The following is a 22,799-nucleotide window of genomic DNA, read 5'->3' on the forward strand; positions in this document are numbered from 1 at the left end:
CTGAGTGCAAGGCCACAGGATGGGGGGTGAAGGACAAGGGGGGTGCAGGAGCAAGTCACTGCTCCAGTGCTGTCCCCATTTGTCTGGGCACCAGTCACTCGTGTTGGTGCAAAAGTGTCCTGTGTAGGGAGCTTGCTGAAGGGATACTGATTTTCAAAAAGCCATCAATTTCTTTCAAAGGTTTTCTTTTTTCTCTACCTTGTACCAAAATTAGGTTATTCCCCTACACAAGAGTAAATAGAAAATACCACGAGGCGTGATACGGCATGATGACTTTTTCATTATGACTGGCAAAGAGGAATCTCCACTACCCCTCAGAGGTGCCAGCTGAGGAGATGATTGCACCCTATGAGAAAATAACAACCTGCTCACAAATGCATCTTCCTGTTGAAAAAATTCAAGCAAACCACTCACACAAATAGCTTTTAAATCAGATTTATGGGAACAGAATGACAAACTTACGTCAAATCTTGAGTCAGAGCTTATCACAAATACATAGGAGGGATTAAAAAAAGAAATCCATCAGTAGAATCAAAGCTGCATTAACATAATGGCACAGTCCTAAATAAATGTACTTCACAATGCATTCTTTGAAAGAAAGAGAGAGAGCAAAATAGAGTGCAAACTACGTATTTAATGTGTGCTTAAGCAACTGTAACAGCATAGTAAGAGCTTGTATTTTTTCTGGCACAGCCCTCTGTCATAATCCCATTGCATACTTTCAAATGTATTTTTAAATTGCTCAGCTTATGTCAACAGATTCATTCAAGGCTGTGTTATTAAAAAGGTGAATGCAAAATCCACTCTGACCAACACACCTATAATGATGGATCACTAAAAATCACCCCTTTCCACATGAAAATAAAGTTAGAAATCACAGATATCAAAAAAGGAAGACAGTCCCTGTGTTTAACTCCAGCTTGCTAGGATGATGCCAAATATAATTCAAGACTCATTTCCATTAAAAAGGTACCGACCAAAAAAAAAAAGTTAGAAGTGTTTACCTTGCCTGACTTTGCATGGGTAAACATTCCTGCATCCAGTGTAAGGGCTACATTTAGAAATGTATCCTACCAGGAAACTAAGTAGGCTTTAGGGAAATCAAAACAGTCCAGGGCTTGACTCTGAGGCAGATGAAGTCAGCAGGGACCCCACCCAGGCCCAGAAAGTGCAGCCCCTTTCACCCCAGCGTGGGCAAATCCCCCCTCCCAGGCTGCCCAGGGAGAGCAGGGCTGCTGGAGCCATGGGAAGCCACACCAATTACTGAAAAGGGAACAGCACTATTGAAAAAATGTTATACAAGCAGCGGTAAACCTCAGCGGCCTGGGTTTGAGACAACAGAAAATCCCTTTGACGAGTAGTAAACACACTAAAAATAGTGCTTGGTTCTTTTTAAAGTCAGCCTAAAATAAATCTCTTTGCTTTTTGTATCCTGTTTTGCAGTTTCATATGAAGGTGCCCAGCAGCCATTTGCCAGCAGTATTAACGAGAAAAATCTCGTTCCCCAGCCTGTGCTGGAGCATAATGCAAGCACGGAGGATCACAGGACTATCAAGCAAGGACCACATCTCAAGGGCAAAATTCCAGCCTGTGAGGAGCGGCTTTACCTCCTAGTGATATTTTAATGTACCAAATGCATTTGGAAAGAGAAAAATACTGAGTTCAGTGTCCTGAGCAGCCAAGAGAGAAAGGATAAGGAATAATCAGACTGCAGTGTTTTGCAGCTTGTCCAGACCATATTTTGAACCATTTCCACCTGGTTAAATACTGAGCTCCCCTCCAGGCCTCAGCTGCCAGTGGGAGAACATCATCCTCAGCTGATAAGAAAGTGTATCTCTTTCTACACTAGGCACAGGGATTGGATGGATCCCCTCTCCTTTGTGCTTGAGCTCAATATCACGACTCCTTTAGCAGCCAGTGGAGAGAACCAAGTACTTCCAGAAAAAAGAGCACATGTGTCAGACATGTGCTCTAGGATGAATTATATGGGAAAAATTATTTCCTTCTAAATCTCCAATACAGAGAGTTAGCTCAGACTTAAATTTACATCTTGTAAATGAGATCCTGGCCTGGCTTGCTTCAGTAGTCAGTGCCATCTGTGCAATCACCATCATTTATTTTATCACCTATGTTTCTTAAGTGCTCAGAGTACATATGACATCAACACTTGTCCTGTAGTGATTGTGGAAGTTACTGTCCTGGCTCTTCTGGGGGTGGATGTGCAAATATAAATTCTGTAGTTCTGGTAAGAGTTTCATTTCGACTTCCATGACAAGTGATTCTGTGATCATAATCTAATTTAGTAACTGAGTATCTCCAAACTATACTTGTATTTCATTGCTGTATCTCTTGCACAGCTACAGCTATAGTGAACTCTTATCTAAAATCTGATGTGTTCTTTAGCTTTAAGTTCATCAAAGTTCACTTTAGCTTTTCTACTCAAGAAAACCCCACAATGTTTCCATGGTCATGAAAGTAGTAGATGGGGGGGATAAAAAAGTCTTTGAAAATCTGGCACAGTAGTTTTCTTTTTACTATTCTCCTTGTGAGTAAATTTTAAAGAGCAATACACTGTTCATAGCAGCTTCTTTTTAAATATAGGCAATTATGATGCAGATTATGAAACAAGGATGGGAATTTAGTAACCTGTTTCTTATCTTGCAATGTGCAATCATACATTTGGAATATAGGGCAGAATTACCATAAAAGCCAAGAATGGGGCTCTGAGCAACCTGATCTAGCTGAGGATGTCCCTGCTCATTGCTGGGTTGATCTTTAAATGTGGCTCCCAAGTCAAACCGTGCTGTGACTCTATCACATACAGCATCAGAATTTCGGGCACCTGGCTCTATTATCGTAACCAAATCTATTGTGCTCTTGATGGTAAAATATTTTGACTGATCCCTGCAGAACTCATGGTCTGGATGAGTTGAGTTCATTGTTCAGTTTTTCACTGCTGTTTTTCAGATGGGGATGTTGAGGGACTTGTCTGTAGAAGAAAAGTTGTGGGACAAAGCAGTGGAGGCAGAAGCAGCACCGACTCCTGCTGCCACCTTGCTGAAGAACCAGTGGAGTGGAACTTTTGCCATGTGTTTTTCCTTATAAAGAAATAAGGAAGGGCCCATGCTGAGATATCTGAAGGTATATCTTTTGGTAGAGCAACATACTAGCCCTAAAATCGTTTCAACGTTCCTCCTCATCTAGCAATTACTGAAGCACAAACATATAATCATGGGAAATGCTATAATTAACCATAAATCTCTGCTTCCAACAAAAGGGCTCTGAGCTTTCCTTTCAGCCTGAAAGTCTGGAACAAGAGCACAACTATTAGAGAATCTACATCTGAATCAATTCCTGTCAGTGTGCTGGTATTGCTTTTTTTGGTCTAACCCACAAATTTGTACCTGTATGGTTAGCCAAAAACTCTACATTATTTACCAACATCAGCACTAACTCAAAGGATCTGGCAATGCTCCATCTTGGAACTAAAGAGCTGATACTGTGCCCTTACTTCAAGAAACATCACAACTATGCCTGAAATTACTGCTCCTGTAAACTACACATACAAGAACTTGAAACAGAATTTTCTTACAGCTTTTTACTTTTTTTATCCATTAAAATGTCCTGGGTTTGTGAGAAACTGAATATTCCCAAACACAAGGCCTGATGTTGCGCAGCATTTCACAACTCTGTTTCCCCTGAGTATCTACTGAGGTTACTTTAAAGCCCCACTTCACCACAGCCTATGAAGAATTAAATGTTTTGAAGGAAACAGAGCAGTGATAGTATTGCTTTTTGCTTCCCATTTTAACACAGGAGAAATGCTGATTGTAGCAGAACTCTGGTTTTGCCATAACTAAAGTGGAAAGCCTTGAAATTTAGGCTGATTTTAAAGTACCTAAAAAACCTAGAGATGTATTTAGCTGACACTGCAGTTTTCTGGCATCATGGACAAGGTCCTCGGGGGAGCTGTTGGGGCTGGAAAACAGGAGTGCAAAAGAGATGGAGGAAGACAAACTGGAGCATAATAAAGTGACTGTCCCAGTCAGCAAGTGTGAGGAACCTGCCAGTGGTGTATTCTTTCCCCTAAATTTGCTAAAATCCAGTAGAGATGGCGGGGAAAGGGGAAAATGTCTGAGTTTCCATAAGTGCCCAGAATACACTGGATACACTGCACATGCACCAGGCAGAGAGCTGACTGCAATGAAAGGGGAGGGATGGCTACAACATCTTTTTCTAAATCCTATCAAAATATCTCTCTGACACTGTTTAAAATGCAGGGATTCTACTGCCAAAAACCCCAAGCAAAATAAAAACAAATGCAGATTGCAGCTTGCCTGCTGATAGCACATGCTGTTCTGGAGCATCAGGCTCAGAACAAAACTTACTGCACTGAACTCATCTGGAGAGAATGCCAGTAATTCCAGGGACTGAGACTTCCAGGGGGTCACAGCTAAAGTTCTGCTGGCTTATGCCAGGATTCCTCAGTTTCTGTGCTTTTCAGGGGGGTGAGCTTTGCTGAGCAAAGCATTTTGAGAAACCACTGGGCAATTTTAACTCTCTGTTAACAAAGATTTTTTTTTAGAGGATTTGCTTTAACTGTGTCAGAGCGTGTGTTGGAAAGGACTTGCAAAGGGGAAGCTGCATTTCAGGAGAAATTCTCTCGAGCTGAAGTACTCTGCAGAACATTGGAGATTGAACTGCTTGATAAAGATAATAAACCGAAGAGTTTAGCAGCAGTGAGTTCAGGTTTCTCTACCTGTCCACCCTTCCTGTCATTCCTCTTTCTGGAGGAGGAGAAATCCATGGGTAGAGAGCACTCTAGCGCTGCCTGGACCTCAATTTTAGACACAGAAATCTTAGATATTCACTGTGACCTCAGGCTAGCTGGTTGTTTTCTGAACAGGACTTCTACAAATACCACATCCCTCAGATCCTCACAAGCCACACACACAAGGGTCTGATTCTTCAGAGAAGCCTAAAGGATCACTGACTAAACACATGTGCAACCTGGTTAATGATTTTGTCCAAATGGCTGAAAGGGAGTTATCTTTTGGAGCAGGGCATTATCCTCCTTGTCCTGCCACACCAAAAGCCCAAGACAGAAATGAATTTTTAACACTAATGGTTGTTTTGATTCTGCTGCCCTGGTTCTACTTTAGAGAGTTCCTTTAGCCACACAGAAATCCAGCTGAAGCTCCTGCACCCTTCAACACCAGTGGGTTTTTACACCCACTGTTCTGTTGTTCAGAGACAGTTCACTTGCAGAGTCTAAATTCAGGGTACCTTGTCTTTGGCAGGCTGATCCTGAACTTGAGAGAATTTTTAGTCCTGTGGCATTTAAAAGGTTCTGGCTTTTCTTGTGGGGCACTGTTTTTGCAAAGGAAAACAGGGTTTAGCATCTGGGATGGATAAAAAGATGTCTCACAGAGAGGTGACAGCATTATTAGTGGACAGTTATAAGGGATGAGCTGGCCACAGCAGAAATTTCTTTCTAAATCCATCATGTAGTGGTTAGAATGAGGCTCTGAGGCATGGATAGGCATGAGCCATATGTCTGGTGTGGAGAAAATGCTAAGTAATGTCTTCTAGATACTCATAAAGCATCTAGTCCTGCAAAACCTCTTCTACTTGGTAGTCTATGTAGCACTGGCTTCCACAGATGTGAGTTGGTTTATTTGGGGAAACAAAAATAGCCTTAACTTGCCTATTTCTTATTTAGTTTCATTGCATAACCCCTTCTGTCTACAAAAGCATACAACTAATTATTTAAATGGGATATTAATAGTCTGATTTTTTTTTTAAAGATAATTTTATTTTGCTTCCAGGCACAAGAGTCTGCTTCTCAGAACCCCAGGATTCAGTCCCAACCAAGACAGAGACCCACATTACAGAAATGAACTCATCAGCTACTGAGGCACAGGAACTGAAAGTAGACTTGTGTAAAATGTCAAAAGATTTCTCACAAATGGGCATATACAAATGAAAATTTTAAAAAAGGAATTAAAGCAATATACACACACGTTGAACGAATGAGAAAAATAACTAGACATGGGACCTGGCTTCCTACAGAAAGTGCATACTCTGTATCTGTATATATTTATAGCTACAAATGTAGAATATATATTTAGCAAAACTGAGTCTTACCAGAAGAAAGTGCTGACAGTCATCTCAGCTTGAGATGTCTATTAAAAACTCAGAGAGAGAAAGAAAGCACTGTTCTGATGAAGGACTGAGCAGAACAGATCTGAACTGCTTTTGCCATGCTGTCCCTGAGGTTAAGATCCTGGCATTACAGGTATTTATAGGGTTGGTTTAATATCTTGAAAAATGTTACTCTTCTCTGGGTGATTAAGAGTATTTTTCACTTAAACTAGCAATATGGACAGATAATTAAAAAAACCCAAACAAACAAACAAAAAAAAGGGATGTATCTCATTTGATGTCAGCTCTGTGAAAGGTGAATGTCAAATTTAAACCCAGTCATCTGAGAGGTACCTCAAAGGCAGAGCCACCTTCTCCCCTTCTGGATAAACACAACAGCACTTCCAAGTAAATTCTCCAGCTCTGGGACTTCTGACAACTTGCAGTGAAACCCTGAACAGCTGCTTGCAGGAGCTCAGCCCCGTCAGCTCTGATCCCAGCCAGGTGAGAGCCTGGCTCCAGGCCCACCTGGGCTCCTACAGCTGCAAACTGCTCTGTATCAGTTATTTCTCTGAAGCACATTGAAATAGCTGGAAATGGTATTCAGCAGTTTTAAATATCTGCAGTATTTCAGGCTGATAACATCTACCACACACACAAGTTATAACACCTACTTATCCCCAAATCTCACTCTTTTGATTACATCACTGAAATCTAAAGAATTAGCTCTATGTATGTCAGTGGGCTAAACAGTCTTTTTGCAAATATACTTATCTCCCTACACCCTTTGAAAACACAAAAGTTATTTTCCAGGAGCTGTTGTATTCAGTACTCAGTTAAACTTCAAGCTGCTTCCTTCAGCAAGGGTCAGTAATAGTCAAAATGCTTGCATACAACAGCATAATTTTTTCCTAAGCTTTGGAGTTTGCCTTTGGAAAGTGCAAGGATTTTTTTCCCCCTATGTATAAGAGACACTTCTGAAAAATTGGGGTCAAACAGATTTGTTACTACGATCAAAGCTGAATCTGTCAATTTTGACAGCTTTACTGAGCAGAATGCAGCTTGCTGCAAGCAAGGGGTTTTATGAGGGAAGTTAAAATCTCACAAAATGTGTCTTTATGCAGCCCATAAAGGAAAAAAGTCCAAACTAAAATATTCCACTGATATTAAACACACATACAAAGTATTATACTGCTTGCTGCATGCCCTGAAGATCAGAAAAAAAGGTTAAAAAATCAACAGCTGGAAGGCATCCTGCCTTCCTGCAAGGGTCTCCAGCCTACATAAACATGGTCAGGAAAGGGGCTAAGGCAGTGTTGCAATAAACCCCCTGGAAAACATGGAAGATAATTCTGTATGGAAGATCCTGCTGGAAGGTAATTCTGCTGTTTGCAGCAGTCTTTTGTGCTCCCTGCCTGCCCCCTCCTTGGAGAGCAAACAACACAGGTGCAGCACAAGGGCTGGCTGAGCTGTGGCCCCTCCAGGAGCTGGGGGGTCATTTGGGAATGAGGAACAGAGTTTTCAATTTTCAGTGGAAAACAGCAGCAGAGCTGCCAGGAGTCAGCTCAGAGGCTTCTCATGTTGCACACTCAGTTACACTGAGACCTGTCCCTGCATATCAGGGATGCAGAGGAACCCAGATTTTTGCACAGAAAAACCACCCTAAAGCTTTACCACTGAAGCTGTTTCAGTGTTGATGCTTTGGAGACATTTCCCCCCTTCCTGCACTCCTTCCTGGAGCTGGAAGATCAAAAGGTACAACAAGTTTGCAGAGGATGTTTGTGCAAATTCTCTCAAAGTGATCCACACACATTATATTGCCACATTACTGAATACTGGACCTGAAGCTTTTTTTTTTTTTTTAAATCTGTATAAACCTGGCTAAAACCAGATTTGCCTTTTTATTGTCTTTTAATTCAGACACTTGCTCTGACACAACAGGGAAAATTCCTATTTTGCCTTTCAATGCCATCCTTGTTGTTCATTGGGGATCAAGAGGAATGTTCAGAACAAATGTGTTGTGGAAGGAAGTGAATGAAAGCACTGCTCAGAGATTGATATTTTCCAAGAGAAAAAAGAAAAAAAAAAAACGAAAACAAGACAAAAAAAATCTCCTATACAGGCAACTAAAAAGACGAGCTCATGGAATTCTGAGGCAGAAACCATGAATGGAGGGGAAACCATTCAGAACCAAGAAATCCAAGTCAGAAGAGCTGAGTTCTGCTCTACTCCCAATCTGATAAAATGACAAAATCATGTGCAGGCCAAAGTCTGCAGGAGAGTACACCTGTGTTGCCATAAACTTGTAAGTAAGAGCAGAGAATTTCCTGCTTTGCTCTTGGAAGCCCTGTCATTTGTCAGCTAAAGAGCACACGGGAGGTTATTTCCCTTCCTCCCAGTCTTGTGTGGGATTTGGTTGAGGTATGTACAAATTTTTCCAGGCTCTTTACACCAGAAGTCTTTGACCAAGTGCCCACTAACTCCCTTAGTATAAAATGATTCCCCTTCCTATAGATATTTTGAATTTGCTGAGGTTTTCCCCTGCCTGTTCCCAGAGCTTCTGGAGATTGCCTGTCATCTGGGAGAGACTGGCATGGATTCTGTCAGGAGAGGTATTAAGCATCTCTGAACTGCAGGGATTGTAATTTTTAAACCGGACTGTGTTCAAAAATCTCTAGAGGTTTTCAATGGAATATTATTTTTCTTTCCATACTGGATGATTGCAATAGAATTATAATGTTCCCACACATGCACAAATAAAATCATCAGCTTTGTACCTCCTCCTGAGCCTGAATGAAATGACACATTTTATGGGAAGCACATGAAAGAAAATTTTAGCATTTATTCTCGATGTGAATTCAGTAGTTGAATGAAAAGAGTTGAGAGTTGACACTTTTGCTGAGCTGTCAAAAAACCCCCCAAAAACCACAACCCCACCACAAAAACCAAGCCTTCCCCCCTTCTGGTCTGTGTCTTCATATCACTATTAAAAATCCATCTGAACCCCAGCCTTTTTAACCAAAAAGCAAGATGAATAATAATGGTAAATCTAAACCTACCCCAAACCATCAAAAAAATCCAACAAATACAATGCCACCACTATGCCCATAATGTTTACCCCAAAAGGGGAAAGGGACAGAAAGAATTCAGGTACTACTATTGATGTGAGAGGCAACCTGCTCAAGCACTATTTCAGCTGCATGCAGTTCTGAAAGAGAAAAAAAGAGGGAATGAAAGAGAAAAAAGGAGGGAATAATCTTCTAAATAAGATGCTAAATAATCCACATTAATCAAACCCTGTAATATCTTCACACAGAGACATGCTGTCTGACAAGAAGGGCCTTTTAAGCAAGTAAAAACAGAGCGAAAAAAATATCAAAAGATCTGCTGCATATTTTTTTCCAGTTTATTTTTCCCCTTTTCTTCCCTGCACTAACAATTTTTAAGAGGCCAAAGATATTCCAAGTGAAATGTCACCATTCTTACAAGCTTTAAATAAACTATTTATTAGCAGTAGACTAAGTACTCTGAAGAAATTTATTTGCCCTGGCAACAATATTTATAAATGACCTATGAAATATTATAACATTGCAGCAGCAGCAGCCTTGCAGTTTGCCTGTAAGGATCCAGTTCCAGTCAGCACAAGTGTATTTAGAGGGAATATTTAGGGAAATATTTCTGCAGTGCAGCATGCAGGCAGCACTTGGGAGAAGATGAAAAACCCACGAGCACAATCTTTGCTTTGACACTGGCAATAAATAAATACAGAAGCAATAAATAAATAAATCATTCAGTTCCAGCAGCCCTTTTACAGTGCCCATCAATGGAGTGTGTGCTGCTTGTCCAGGAGAGGTCTAAATGGAACAGGGAGCTGAGATCCTCAGCCACAGCCCCACAGGGCTCCCCGAGGGGAACACAGGTCCCCATTGAGCCAGGGACACACGGGCTGCTCTTTACGGGGCTTTTTCTGACCAAAACACCCAACAGAAACCCAGCAATTAGGTATTCCAAACAGAACTGCTATTTTGAGTACAACAAACTTCATTAATGCCTTGGTGGGGAGAGGGTGGACAGGGTTGAGAAGTTAAATGCATGTGTGCACACAAAGGTGTAAAATTCAGACTATTTAAATGCTAATAAATACTGTATTTGAGCCCTCGTTCCCCCCAGTGACAGAGAAGCCAAAATCTATTTGCCTTTGCACTACAAAGCTGTTTTATAAAATAGCCTGAATTGATGATATTTGTTGTCTAACACAGAACAGATAAGAAAAAAAGGAGAGAAAAAAGAGGAAATAAAATAGATTATTAATTCTAAAACTGGATACTACTTCCTCAGGTAAAGATGACAGTTTTGACCATGGAGGGAAACATGAATCAAGGACTTCAGGGTTAGGTTTCTTGAGTATTTTCAGTTCAAGTCTTACTTGAATTTGTTGGGGTTTTTTTTAGTAATCGAGTCAACACACAAACAACTAAAGATTTTTTTCCCCCCCAGAATCAGGTATATCACAGGGAAAAGTCAATAAAATCTGCAGATATCAAAAACCAGCTTCTTGTATGTCCATCTTTGTTTTCACTGAGGAACCAGTTAGGAGAACTAGTGGCACAAACACAAACATCTCCTTGAGATTTAAACACAGAAGTCCTCATTTGGAAGACCAACAGACGTCATGAACACAACATCTACCTAAAACATTGCAAGACTGACACAGTGATTCAAAAAGCCCCCAAATCCCAGCATTTTGGTGCTGTATCATAGGCTGTCACACTGATGCAGTAGACTTCAGTGCATTAAGTTTCCTAAATGTTCTTAACTGTTCACTCGGATTTTTTTTTCCTAACTGACCCCTAGTTCTTTGCACACCAAATCTGAACGTGCTCAAGGCAGAAAGCCCTGCTGAGATGTGGTCAGGAGCAGGTCCCAACAACGCACAAGGCACGGGGCGTGTCACGATTTTCATCTCGACAAGAACATCGAGCCTGAGCTCATCTAGGGAGTGGTCCTGGACAAGAACCTCCACTAACTTGGCCAGGGTTTCCTGTTTGTAACCCAATAAGGTGTCTTTTTTGCTTAGTTTGCAAAACAAGCAGGGCACTACCCACTGCTGATCCTTAACTTCTGCTTTCCAGAAAGACTTCTCACAGTGCACAGCCATCTGTTCTTCTCAGGGTGTCTGTCAGGCTCATGGGACTGTGTGGAGGTGGGTACAGAAGAGTGGGTTTTTTCCCTCCCCAAAAGTAATGAGAATTTAGAATAGTGGGACTGCCTACAAAATTTCCTTGGGATTCTCCTTATGTATCCACTTGTGCTGCAGCCCTGTGAGCGTTTAGGATTTTCTCTGTGTAAGGTCCAGGTGACATAACCACGATTTAGACTATAGGACATCCTTGTGAGCTGAGGAATACCCCAGCTGCAGAGGAGGTGTGTATGGAACCTGTAAACCATGCCATGGCAAGTTTCTGCAGCCCAGATAGGTGCTGGGGGAATGGGGAGCGCACAGGACATGGGGAAGATAGTGTGGCTCCATGCACCCCCATGTCCTCCTGCAGGGCAGCACCATGGCATTTCTCCTGACACTTCTTGTCAAACGCACATGTCAGCAGCCCAGGGTTTAGAGATCACACCAAATCCAGTACCTGGAGCTCAAATCAACTCTAGAAATTATCAAGACTCAGGCCAGGGGTGTGAACATGAGGTGAGGGCTCAAGAATCCAGCTTGGTATGTGTGGGACTGGAGAGGCCCCTCCTCAGGCCACACCGAGGGACAGTCAATGAAACAGCAAAGATCTATTTGCTCTGGAAAACAACAAGCTAAATAAATTCTGCTAAATAAATTTCAGCAGATTAATGGTATTCCCTTCCCACCTTTATCTTCAAGACATTATATTTTCCATCCTTCCTTCTTACTCTTCCCTGCTTCCCTCACTGATGCTCCCTTGCTGCCTGGTCTTTGTGTATGGGCTGGGTGCAGCTCAGAGCTCCACGTGTGCCCTGACAATGATGAAACGAGAATCAGGAACCGAGGCTGACGCATTAAAAGGTGCAACACAAGATATATTCTGTTCCTTGCTGAATCCAACTTGGTCCACTCTGCCTGCTTATTCTAGTTAAACGCACATGTCAACATATAAAAAGTTATTTCAGACTGCAGCATTTGGTTCCCCGAGCCAAGCCAAATGAACACAGGAATAGCAACAGTACACACGCCAAGGAAAATGAATTTTTTTTCCTCCTACTGTGACATTTTTGAAGGCAGCCAATTATACATTAAAAACATCATGAATGAGCAGTGTAATTTTGGAACCATAACTTAAAGTGAAGTATTCCTTTAAGTAGGAAATTAATATAATCATGACATTTTAACAGTTTTTCATGGTCCTGCATTCTCCTACAAGGACTCACTCTAAGTAAACCTATATGCTATATAAAAAGACCACAATAATCTTTTCCCACTAGTAAAATTGCTACTCTTACGAGTGCTACATATATAGGAATTTTTGCATACATAAACATAGTGTGGTCACTTGTGGGATCTATAGATTACATTGGGGGCATATTAAGGGAGTAATGCATGTGCCAAATTTGTTGGCGTGTTTTATAGTGTCTAGATTTTTCTATCCTGTGCTATTTTGTACATTTCCTGCCCTGACATAAATGACCTCATTAACAAGAAATTCTAATAAGTATACAGAGGGGTTTTTTTATATTTCAAACCCTGAACTTTGCTGGCTACAGCTTATTTTTATTTTGTGACCTCCCTTTGTATGTATAGTCTTGGAGGAGGAGAAAGAGGAGAAAAAAATTAAAAAATGAAACAAAATTCTGCTCACACAAGGGAGTTTTCTGCTGAATGACATAACCTGTACTCCAGCCTGAGCTATGGTCAGCCTGCTCTAGCAGCCAGTAAAAGTAAATTAAGTAAATTCAGAGAAGATATTTTGGGGATTGAAGTTTGCCTTCCAAATACAAGCAGTGGGTTTTTGCCTTCCAAGCCAAAGAAGGAAATCACACAGCAGCATATGGAGTACTCTATTCCCCACATATTAAAGTTGTGTTAGCTTTACAGCAGTTCCTGTCACCATTCAGTATCTTACCCCCCAAGAAGACATGTTTTACACAGGATCAGAAGTCTATTTTTGCAATCCCACCTCAGGGTAAAACTCATTGGGACTCCAGGATCTGACACCCTTGCAGTGATCCCTGCAGTAACAGCCCCTCTAGCTGGGGCTAGAAATAAATTTGTTCTGAACATCAAATATATTGTTTTCTTTTGGAGGTTTTCCCCTCTGGATAGTGAGTTCAGAATGTGCTACAGTAGGAGAGCTGAGAGTACCTAGCAAAAGCTCCAGTTAGAAATAACAGCAATATTCAGTACTTCTAGAGCAATCTAAGTTCTTTGTAGACTCTAAAAAATGGAGGCTGGAATGCATAAAATGTAAAAAGTAGCCATAAAAAAAAGATTTGGGTGCAAAAACTACAAAATATCAGTCAGAGCTCTGTATGTTTACTGCATACACAGTTAATACAATCCAGTGCACCAAAAAAACTGCAAGGCTACAAGACCAGACTCCAGTGACACCTGAAGCAGATTCTGAGCTCAGGCTCCAAAATCCTCTAAGAAAATCGAATTTGTTTGCCACTTCCACATCCAGCAACAACTGCTGGTTTCACCTCCACCCTTCTCCTCTGTTAAGCTGCCATTTCCCAAGCTCCTGCTCCTGCCCTGGCCTCACCTCCCAGCCATCTCCCCCTGGGGCAGCTGCCCATTGATTTAATGATGAGGGTGAATGGAGAGGTCAGAGCTAAGGGGGGCACAGAAATGTGTGTCCTGAGGGCACTGCTGTGGCCTTGCCTACCCAGCCCTTCGTTCCTGAAGATGGATATCCCATTTACATGGTAATCATACTTATAAAAATGGCTTTATGGTGAGTATACTCTTTGGATATAGTCCTGCCCTTCGAAAAATGATTTCTAATTGGCTTGCCCGGACTAATTTCAGGTATGTAAAGTGGTGCTGGGAAAAAACTGCTGGGCTTCAGTTCCTGGGCGCTCATCAAGGACATTCCTCTTTCTATGGCACTACAGAACTTTTTAATCAGAGTGAAGAAAGCACTACACAAAGGTAGAAATGCTCTCTGCATGGCACCCACTCAATCTTGGTATGAGTTCCAGGCTCAGCCTGCCACAGGCAAGACTTGCTGCTGGTGGCTTCAGAAACTCTGCAGACAACTATGGTGACAATAAGTTGTGCAAAGCTGCCCAGTAACAAAACTGACATTACCAGGCAGCTCGTGGTAAGGCTGAGGAGGAAAGTTAAAGAGGTTGAAGTGTTTTGAGCTGCTGTGAAAGAACGTGGGCTTCTGCTGCCTCCTAGGGTATGTCCTGATGGCAGAGCTCAGGAGAGACCTGAACTCCTGCAAAACTTCCCCAGGGCAGGGAAGGTGCCAATGGGTTTATGAGGGCACAGAGGCCAGGGTGGTCTAGTTCTGAGCATTGGCTTGGCCTTTCAGCTGCTTTTTCTGGACATATTTTACCCTGGAAAAAAACACTCCCTCATAAAGAAGGAAAGCTCAGCTCTTCAAATTCAATGCCATGAACAAACCCCTGGGTAAAGTGCTCAGTGATTTAGTAATATTTAGTTGTATCCTGACACTGCATAAAAATGCAAAACTCAAGGATGGAGCCTGTAATAAACTAAGCACTATCCCCACATGACCAGAAGAGATCTGAGGTACTCTGTACCACCTCTCCTTCTCATGCTCAAACCCAATCCTCCTGGTCTCAAAGGACTACAGTGTGTAACGGACACACTGGCTAACACGTGCTTTATTCAAACACCACAGAACACCCAAACTTCTCAACAGGAAAATATGATTTGACTTTATCTACACTATTTACTAGTAGGAAAGGTAATTATGCTGTAGAAATATGTATGACTGGCCTGCTTGCTTTTTTCCTGCTCCATAAAATTCAAAGCTATGTATTGAAAAGGAGAAGCTGGTAGTAAATACAGGGGAAAAAAAAAGAGTTTTTCAGTTTTTCTCTCCTTCACATCATAAGCCTTTATAAGCCTTTATATACAGTCCTATATATGAATTTTCTGGTGAGTGAAAGTTCTCTTCCCTAGATGCAGCCAATACATCAGGGAATGTTGTCACATTACTGCAGTGACTTGGTGAGTTTTTTCTGGGTTTTATTTTTCTTTTCTTTTACAGAGTACTGTCATCCTGCAACTTGCCTTGCACAGCACTGTTCTTCATACTGCTTTTTACATATAATCCATTGCAAACACCTAGAGACCAGTTATAGCAAATTAGGCTTGAATTAGTCCATCCCTCAGCTGCCATCAGTGGATGAATAGCTCAAGGATTAAACAGATGCTTGCTCTGATTCAGCACCACAGCTCTTGCATGAAACAGAAATCCAACTGTTAGTCTGAGAACTATTTGAGTAGTAAAAATCTGGTTTTGTTTTTTTGGTTTTTTTCAGTGTACTTTCCCTGATCAAGATGAATTAGAGGTCAATATTACATGGCATTCAAATAGCATTAAAATTGCCCTGTAAATTACTGATCTGAAAAATGTAGTAGGTGAAATAGCTACAGTAATTCTGAGGAAATTTTTTTTTTCTATAAGAAAATTTATCTGTGTTCCCTGTGAATTCTTCATGATGTTGGAACATCTTTAATTCAATCATAAAAATGAATTAGAAATAAACCTGTTCAACTGAAATGCTCAGAAAATCAAGAGTATTTCACCCCAATCCTCATTTACAGAAAGTTGTTCTGAAGTGGAAAACTAGAAACACTTTCCTTGATTTAAAACACATGATAGTGACACTTTCTCAAAAAAATGTTCCATTGGAAACAAATTGTCATTTTCAGATGGAGAAACATTCCAAACAAATATTCTCAACCTGTCTGTAGGAAGGGCAGCACTTGCAGTGCACAGGCATAACCAGCAGAGAACAGCTACAAAATATATTTTTGAATAAAGCTTTCTAAATTAAATTGTTTAACATCTGAAATAATTGGAGGTTGCAGAAAGTGTTCAAATGACTTTTTTCCCATCAGAAAATAACAAATTTCAAAACACTGCAACGCTGCTCATAAGAAAAGGCAGGCTTAATGCATTTACACTTTTTTTTCCAAGTGGATTGGTACAATACTCCAGTTTCACATTGCTAATCAAAGGCATTTTGATTTGGGGCCCAGGATCATGTAGAACATTGTGTTTATCTGGAATAACTTATTAAAAATTTTAAAAAGTAGATGCAAAATACTTAGAGGTGATCTGATTTTTGTTTTTCTTTGGATGTTCAAGTCAAAGCTCTTAATGGGTGGATCTGACTTTTTACAAAAAAAAAAAGTCAAATCTCGAAAATACTCTAAAAATATTTTTTTTCACCCAATAATAGTAAATAATTACTTTGTTGCATCATAAGCAGCAGAACCAGCAGAGCTGTGACTCCTCTCCATTTGTGGCTGGACTTTCTGGCGCCTGAGAAGAGCCACACTCACACTGCAGTCTGTTCTGGGAGCAGGGGGATTTCCAGAGTGTCTGTCCTCTACACAGGCACTGACTTTCCCTAAAACTCACAGGAAATCACCATCTCCAAGCTCAGGACCCTTTCCTCTGTGTAGGTCAAAGCCAGTTGTGATGCTGGGAAGGTTTTGGTGGAGGACAGGAAGGCATGGACAGGGCCCATCATCTACAGCCTTCTCTGTCAGTGCTGCTATTTCCAGGACCTTTCCCCTGCAGGTTAAACAGCTGATTGCCTCATTATGGACTAGATTCCCAATGGATTAGATTCCCAATGTTCTAACAGTTCCCTTCTGTGGTATTTCCCAGCAGCCCTAAGTCACTGTGGTGTTTTTCTCTCCCTCGGTGCTCACAGTTATTCCATGTGCTCTTCTCCAGGAGCACTTGTTCTTCTTTTGCAAGTGACTCTCTGTTTTTCTTACTAAAGAGAAGATTTGAATCCAGCTGATTCCAGCTGCTCTGCCACATCTGGCTGTGAAACCCCTGCCCTGCATGCTCCAAGGTGTCCAAATTCCTGGGGAATTCACTCCCACCAATGAAGTTTCAGCCAAGACAGCAGAGAAGCAACAAGACTGCACCAAGTGCCTAATCAGAGCAATCCTTGAGACTGCTCTAAATGAGATCAAACTGTTGGGGCTGGATCCCAGTCAGTGCAATCCCTGGGGAGCAGACACTGCCATCTGCACGCTCATTTATTGGGCTTTGGAATTATTTAACATTTGATTTATGGTGGTGAATTGCCTCCTGGCAAACGTTCACTGTGCAAAACTCTCTGTTCCCTCACCCATTAAAAATCAGGGTCTGATCCATGTGAAAGCTTCCTGATGAGTTCACTACGTTTTGGATCAGGCCTCTGGGTCCCAAGACTGGCAGATAATATCCCATTTCTGTCCAATTTTCTTGCTCAAATTTAGAAGAAGCTCAAGTGTTTTCCATCAATGTTTTTATGTTTACTTTTGGGAGAATCCTCACAGTGGGTCAGGTTACTGTGATATAGAAGGGATGACCCACTCTGACATACAAATTTTCCAAAGGATCTCCGCCCGAGGCAGACATCTGCCTCTGAGAATTTCAGCCCAGATGGCTGGAGTTTGGCAAAGATGGAAGGAACTGAAAATAGAGCTCTGTAATGGAAAGTGGTGTAGAACCTTAATAATAGGAGGGTGCTACCAAATACCACATATGATAAAGCTCCACAACAAAAAACATAAGGGAAGCATTGAGGGAGGATTCTTTCCATTATGCCTCAGAATATATGATCCATCTCTTCTCTTACTTGAAAGGGTATCAGAGTTAGCTCTTATTTTTGCCTGATCCTCCAGAAATTACCATCAAAACTAGGCAGCTCAAACCCAGCCTTTCCCTCTCAACTGTATTGAACAAGGTTTATCTGAGGAGCATAAGCCCATCCCAGACAGTCAGAAGTCAGGACTACAATAGTTCATCTCTGCACTGAGGAGTCAGTAGCAGACTAGAAAAGTTGTGTGGCTGAGATCTAAGCAGTTAAATTTTCATTACTTTGTTTGCAGATTAAAAGCCCATCTTGATGTTTCAGTTACAAGAACACAATTTCAGTTCTACAATACCCAGCATACCACAAAGATTCCCTTAGTCATAATAGGTGAAAAACATGATTTCACTCAGATTAATTCTGAAATGTTCGAGTCCCTATTTCTGCTTTCACCTCATCTCTGTGAATTCACTTTTGATGAGCAGGATGTGAACACAGGAGCTGGAATCTTAAAGCCATTTAAGAAATTTGCTGCCATTTACACCTGCATAAATCCTGAGTAACTTCACTGGCATAAATGGAAGCACAATTTTGCTTAAGGCATTAGGGCTTTAGTTTTTTCTTACTTTTGTTTTGTTTTAATTCAGCAACAGTTTAAAAGTAAAACTCTAATGACATCATGCTTATGGCAGAGAGTCAATGGATTTATGCTGGACTGCTTCAGAGTAAATGAGATAAGGCTTTGACCTAAGAAAATCCACACAACACCCATTTGCAAGCAGCCTGCTGAAAAGCTTTCTGTTATAGAATGACTCCATCTTTAAGGAACTGGGGGCAAACAACCCACAAACACCTTGGCGCCAAAACCCAATTTTGTTAACAAAGGGGTTTATTTCAGACATATTCTTGAAACCTCAGAAGTGTAGCATGCTCATATTGCAACTGACTCATCGTGCACAAATTTTTGGCTTTTGTTTTTCTTTTTTGTTCCTTTTATTTTTTTAAAATGCATTTTAGTTATGCCCATCACCTCACTCACAAATTAAGGGTTTAGAATGGAAAATCTTACCAGCTTTTCCTGCTGGTGGTGCTTGCAGGCACTGCCATGATAAATAATTTACTATTTAATGACTCCCCATTGTTACCACTCTTCTCTGAGCCCATCCTTTTAGCTCCCAGCTCAAGTTGTGTTTAAATTGGTAAAGAGAGAGTTTACTGCCACAATCCAACCTCTACATTTGTTTATGTTGGATGACATTTTTGTCCTGGCTCGCATTACTCAGATGGATAAAACTCAGAAGGGTTTGCTTTATTGCCCTGTTTTCTCTTAGTGTTCCTACATTTTTTAAATGCTACCAAATGGTTGCTTTTGGCTCTCAGCATTATCACATGTTGTCTATAAGTATGGAAATAGTTATGGTAATATGGACGTAAATCATAACTGTAAATACCACATAAAAAAGACTGCCATATAATTATAAAAATACCTAATAGATTTCTTTTTCAAAGACAACACAGCTGTCCTTTCTAACCTTTCATTTGCAGATTCTTTTCTCTCCTGTTTTTATTTATAGGTTGCCTTGCAGTTTGACATAGCACACCATGATTTTTGTTTCTAATTTTGAAAAGAAAAGGAAAAGAAAGAATACCCATTTCATCATAAAGAAGCATTAGTTTACAATTTCGAAAAGAAACTAACGCCAGCTCTAGAACATCATCTTGGAACCAATCTCCCTCTTAATACATTTCAAAAGGATCTGTCAATGGCTACATACCACAATATAAAATTAAACCCTGCCATGGAACTGAAGGAGGGGTCGGCCAAATGGCACACATCACATGTTGGGAAGGAAGCCCCATTCTTTCTCCAAACATCTCAGTGGGTTTTTTTTTTTGTGAAAAGAACCACACTAGGTTATTACATTGGCCACAACAAAATAAGAATTTTATGCCCTGCTCAAGGAAAAACAGGTTGAAAAGTGTTCCAGGCAAACTCCCACTATGCAATATGCCATGTCAGTGAGAGGAGTGAAGCCCTACACACTGTTGATGTTGCCAAAAAGAAGTTTGGATTTTTTTTTTTTTGCCTGAGAGCTACCACCATGCATTTTACCTTTTTCTAGTCAGCTTTGCAATGCTTTAAGGCAAAAAGGAGTAGATTTTTTTTTTTTTTTCTGCTGGAGTTGCACGGTGCTTCATCCTCCACAAACTGGTTCTTACCTCTTCCCTGTTACTTTAAACTTCCAGAACGAGCCTGTTTGGTCACAAAAGAGAGGCTGCAAGCAGAGCTCTCCTGCCACATGAATGGAAGGCTGTTATCTTTGTGCCTTTGCAACATTTTTGCCTCAAAGCTTCTACCTTTCACCAAGCAACCCCTTCAGAGACCTGTGCCTCTGCCTTTCTGTACAGCAAACACCATGTTTTTACTGAAATAATAGCAAACCTCTCCAGGGAATGGAGTTCATCTTAACCATCAGAAATGCGTGCTTCCCTCTCCCTCACTTTGCAAAAAGAGTAATTATGGCGTTATGCAGAACAACACACAGCTCTCAATGGGTTTGTTACACTCTGATTCCCTTCAGGAGAGGCAGCTAAAACAAATGAACTGCAAAATGCTGCTGGGGAAGGTCAGTCTGGACCAGAGGTGTGCTAATTGCTTATTGATACAGCTCATTTAGGCAGATAACATTCTCAAATCCACACTGCATTTTTATCAGTCTGCACCAACTGGCCTTTGTCCAAAAATGTGTCCTTTTATCAGATGTGTCACTCTTTTGAGACGCTGCCATCACTAGACTGGGTGACTGAATGTTAAAATAATTTCTCCAGGGGGAAGAGGTTGATCCCAAAGGTTTTCTAGTTCCAAAGGGGGGATAATTTTTCACCACCAGCTGGAGCCTGATGTCAGACATGCCCTTGCTTCATTTATTCTTCTCAGAGGTTGAAACTCAGCTTGTCCTTCCTGATCCCAATATTGTTTCACATTTGGACACATAGCAGTCACTACACAGTGAATTGTTAGAGCAGGCGAGCCCATGAGACATGGGAAAATAATTTAGGGGAAGCAGTTTGACAGCAGGATGCAGTAGTTCCTATTGTCCCATTAAAACAGAGATAGCTGGGAACTTAACTTTGTATTCATTATGTAAACAGATGTACTGTAGCCTGATGTGCCAAAAAGATGCAAACACAAAAAGAACTTCAAACAAACCAAAACCTCCAAATTTACACCACCAAAACCTCAAGCAAACCAACACAACAAATATTTGCCCTTCTTCTGCACCATGTCTGCTTAGCAGGGATATGAGACTGAAGCCTTGTACACCTGAAAGAATGGTAATTTGTACTAAAAGATCCAATGCCCTGGGCTCCCTCTGAGTCTGGCATTTATTTTACATTTACAGTTTGGTCTGAGAACAAAAAGGAAGCTGCAATGATTGACTCATCTTAGGAAAGCATCTTGACACATTTTTATTCTTTTCTACGTGTTTTCTCCACAACAATAAGTAAAGAGAGGGGAAAATCACCAGTTCCCATGCAAAATTTAAAGTTTAATTCTTCAAACAAAAGAGCAGCTTGGTCTTGCCCGCTAATGGCTTGAGATTGCACTGACTTTATTTAGACCATGCCTAAATTAAAGGCAGGACACAAGCAGGTATTAGAGATCAGTCACTGCAGCATTTCCTGCATCTCCTGTAACATTCCTCCTCTTATACCAAGATGCCTCTGCAGAACTCTAAGTCAGGCTTTGAAATAAAATTGATCAAATCCACAGCATATTGTGCTAAAGTTGGACCGAGGCCAGACACACTAAAAACTTTCTCACCTCTCCTCTTCATAAATATGGAGAAGCCAGGAAACCATGAACTGCTACTTCCAGAGGTATTTACAATTTCTCACTCAAAGCACTCCAACTGTTATCACAGATACTTTTATTGCTAAATTTCCAATCCGTATTGGGAGTTTCTCTTTATATGCACCTTCAAGAAATCTGAACAAAGCCATGATATGAATTTACAGAATATACAGAGGCCAGAGAGCAATTTATCCCTTTCAAAGTGAATCTGAATGAAAGCCATTTTCACTTTGAACGGCTGTGGCTGCACAAGGGATCAATCCACTTTAAAATTAGCTCAGATAATGTCTTTATCTGATAGGCTGATTCTCTGACACTGTGCAAGAAAGCTAAAAATGAAAGAAAATCTGTCCTTTGACAGTGCAGTGTCACATATTTCTGATGTTGTCCTAGCAATCACATTAAAAATTTGATATTTGATTGTATTAGTTTAATTTCAATTTCTGCTTTTTGGCAAGATGCACAGTTCTTAAAAATTATGAGAAGTTTCTTTCCTCTTTCCTTCTCACCTCACTTCCCCAGAAAAAAGTGAAAAGGGAATTTGCATGAAAATATGAGTGAGACAAGGCTACAAACAGGTAATGGATATGCCAAATTGAAATGGACTTTTGTCTCAGCACCATCACACCCCCCAGCAAAGCCACTGTGCTGCTCCTGCCCACACAAAGTACCCTGCTGGAGGGACATGAACTTTTAGAGGTAGATAAGAGAGATGACTAAAATACTGTTACAGAAATAGAGTCTGAATTTTGAGCAAATTCGTATTTTTGTTATCACTTGAGTGGAAAAAGCTCTGGAGGATGTTTGGGAGAGGTCTAAGACAATAGAGCCTCACTGAGCTTTGGCCTTTGGGCACACTGCTAAGTAACTCTAATTAGTAACAAAAATAAAATATTTCTGGAGAGAAGATAGTGAGGGAGGGGCAGAAAATGTGCAAAGGTAACTGCACAGGGGGAAAAATGCAGTAAACATTGAAGAATCTCAAGATTTGTAAATGAGATGTCGACTGTTGCTATTCACAAAG

The 22,799-nt window shown here is 40.9% G+C and overlaps 1 protein-coding gene across 1 annotated transcript in view; it reads right to left on the reverse strand.

Annotated features, from left to right (window-relative positions):
• LOC102038559 (potassium voltage-gated channel subfamily KQT member 1-like) overlaps window positions 1-22,799 on the reverse strand; it is a 410,492-nt gene that overhangs the window by 149,185 nt on the left and 238,508 nt on the right. The window lies entirely within an intron of this gene.

The sequence above is a fragment of the Geospiza fortis genome, unplaced genomic scaffold, assembly GCF_000277835.1.
Source record: "Geospiza fortis unplaced genomic scaffold, GeoFor_1.0 scaffold10, whole genome shotgun sequence".
Lineage (NCBI taxonomy): Eukaryota > Metazoa > Chordata > Aves > Passeriformes > Thraupidae > Geospiza > Geospiza fortis.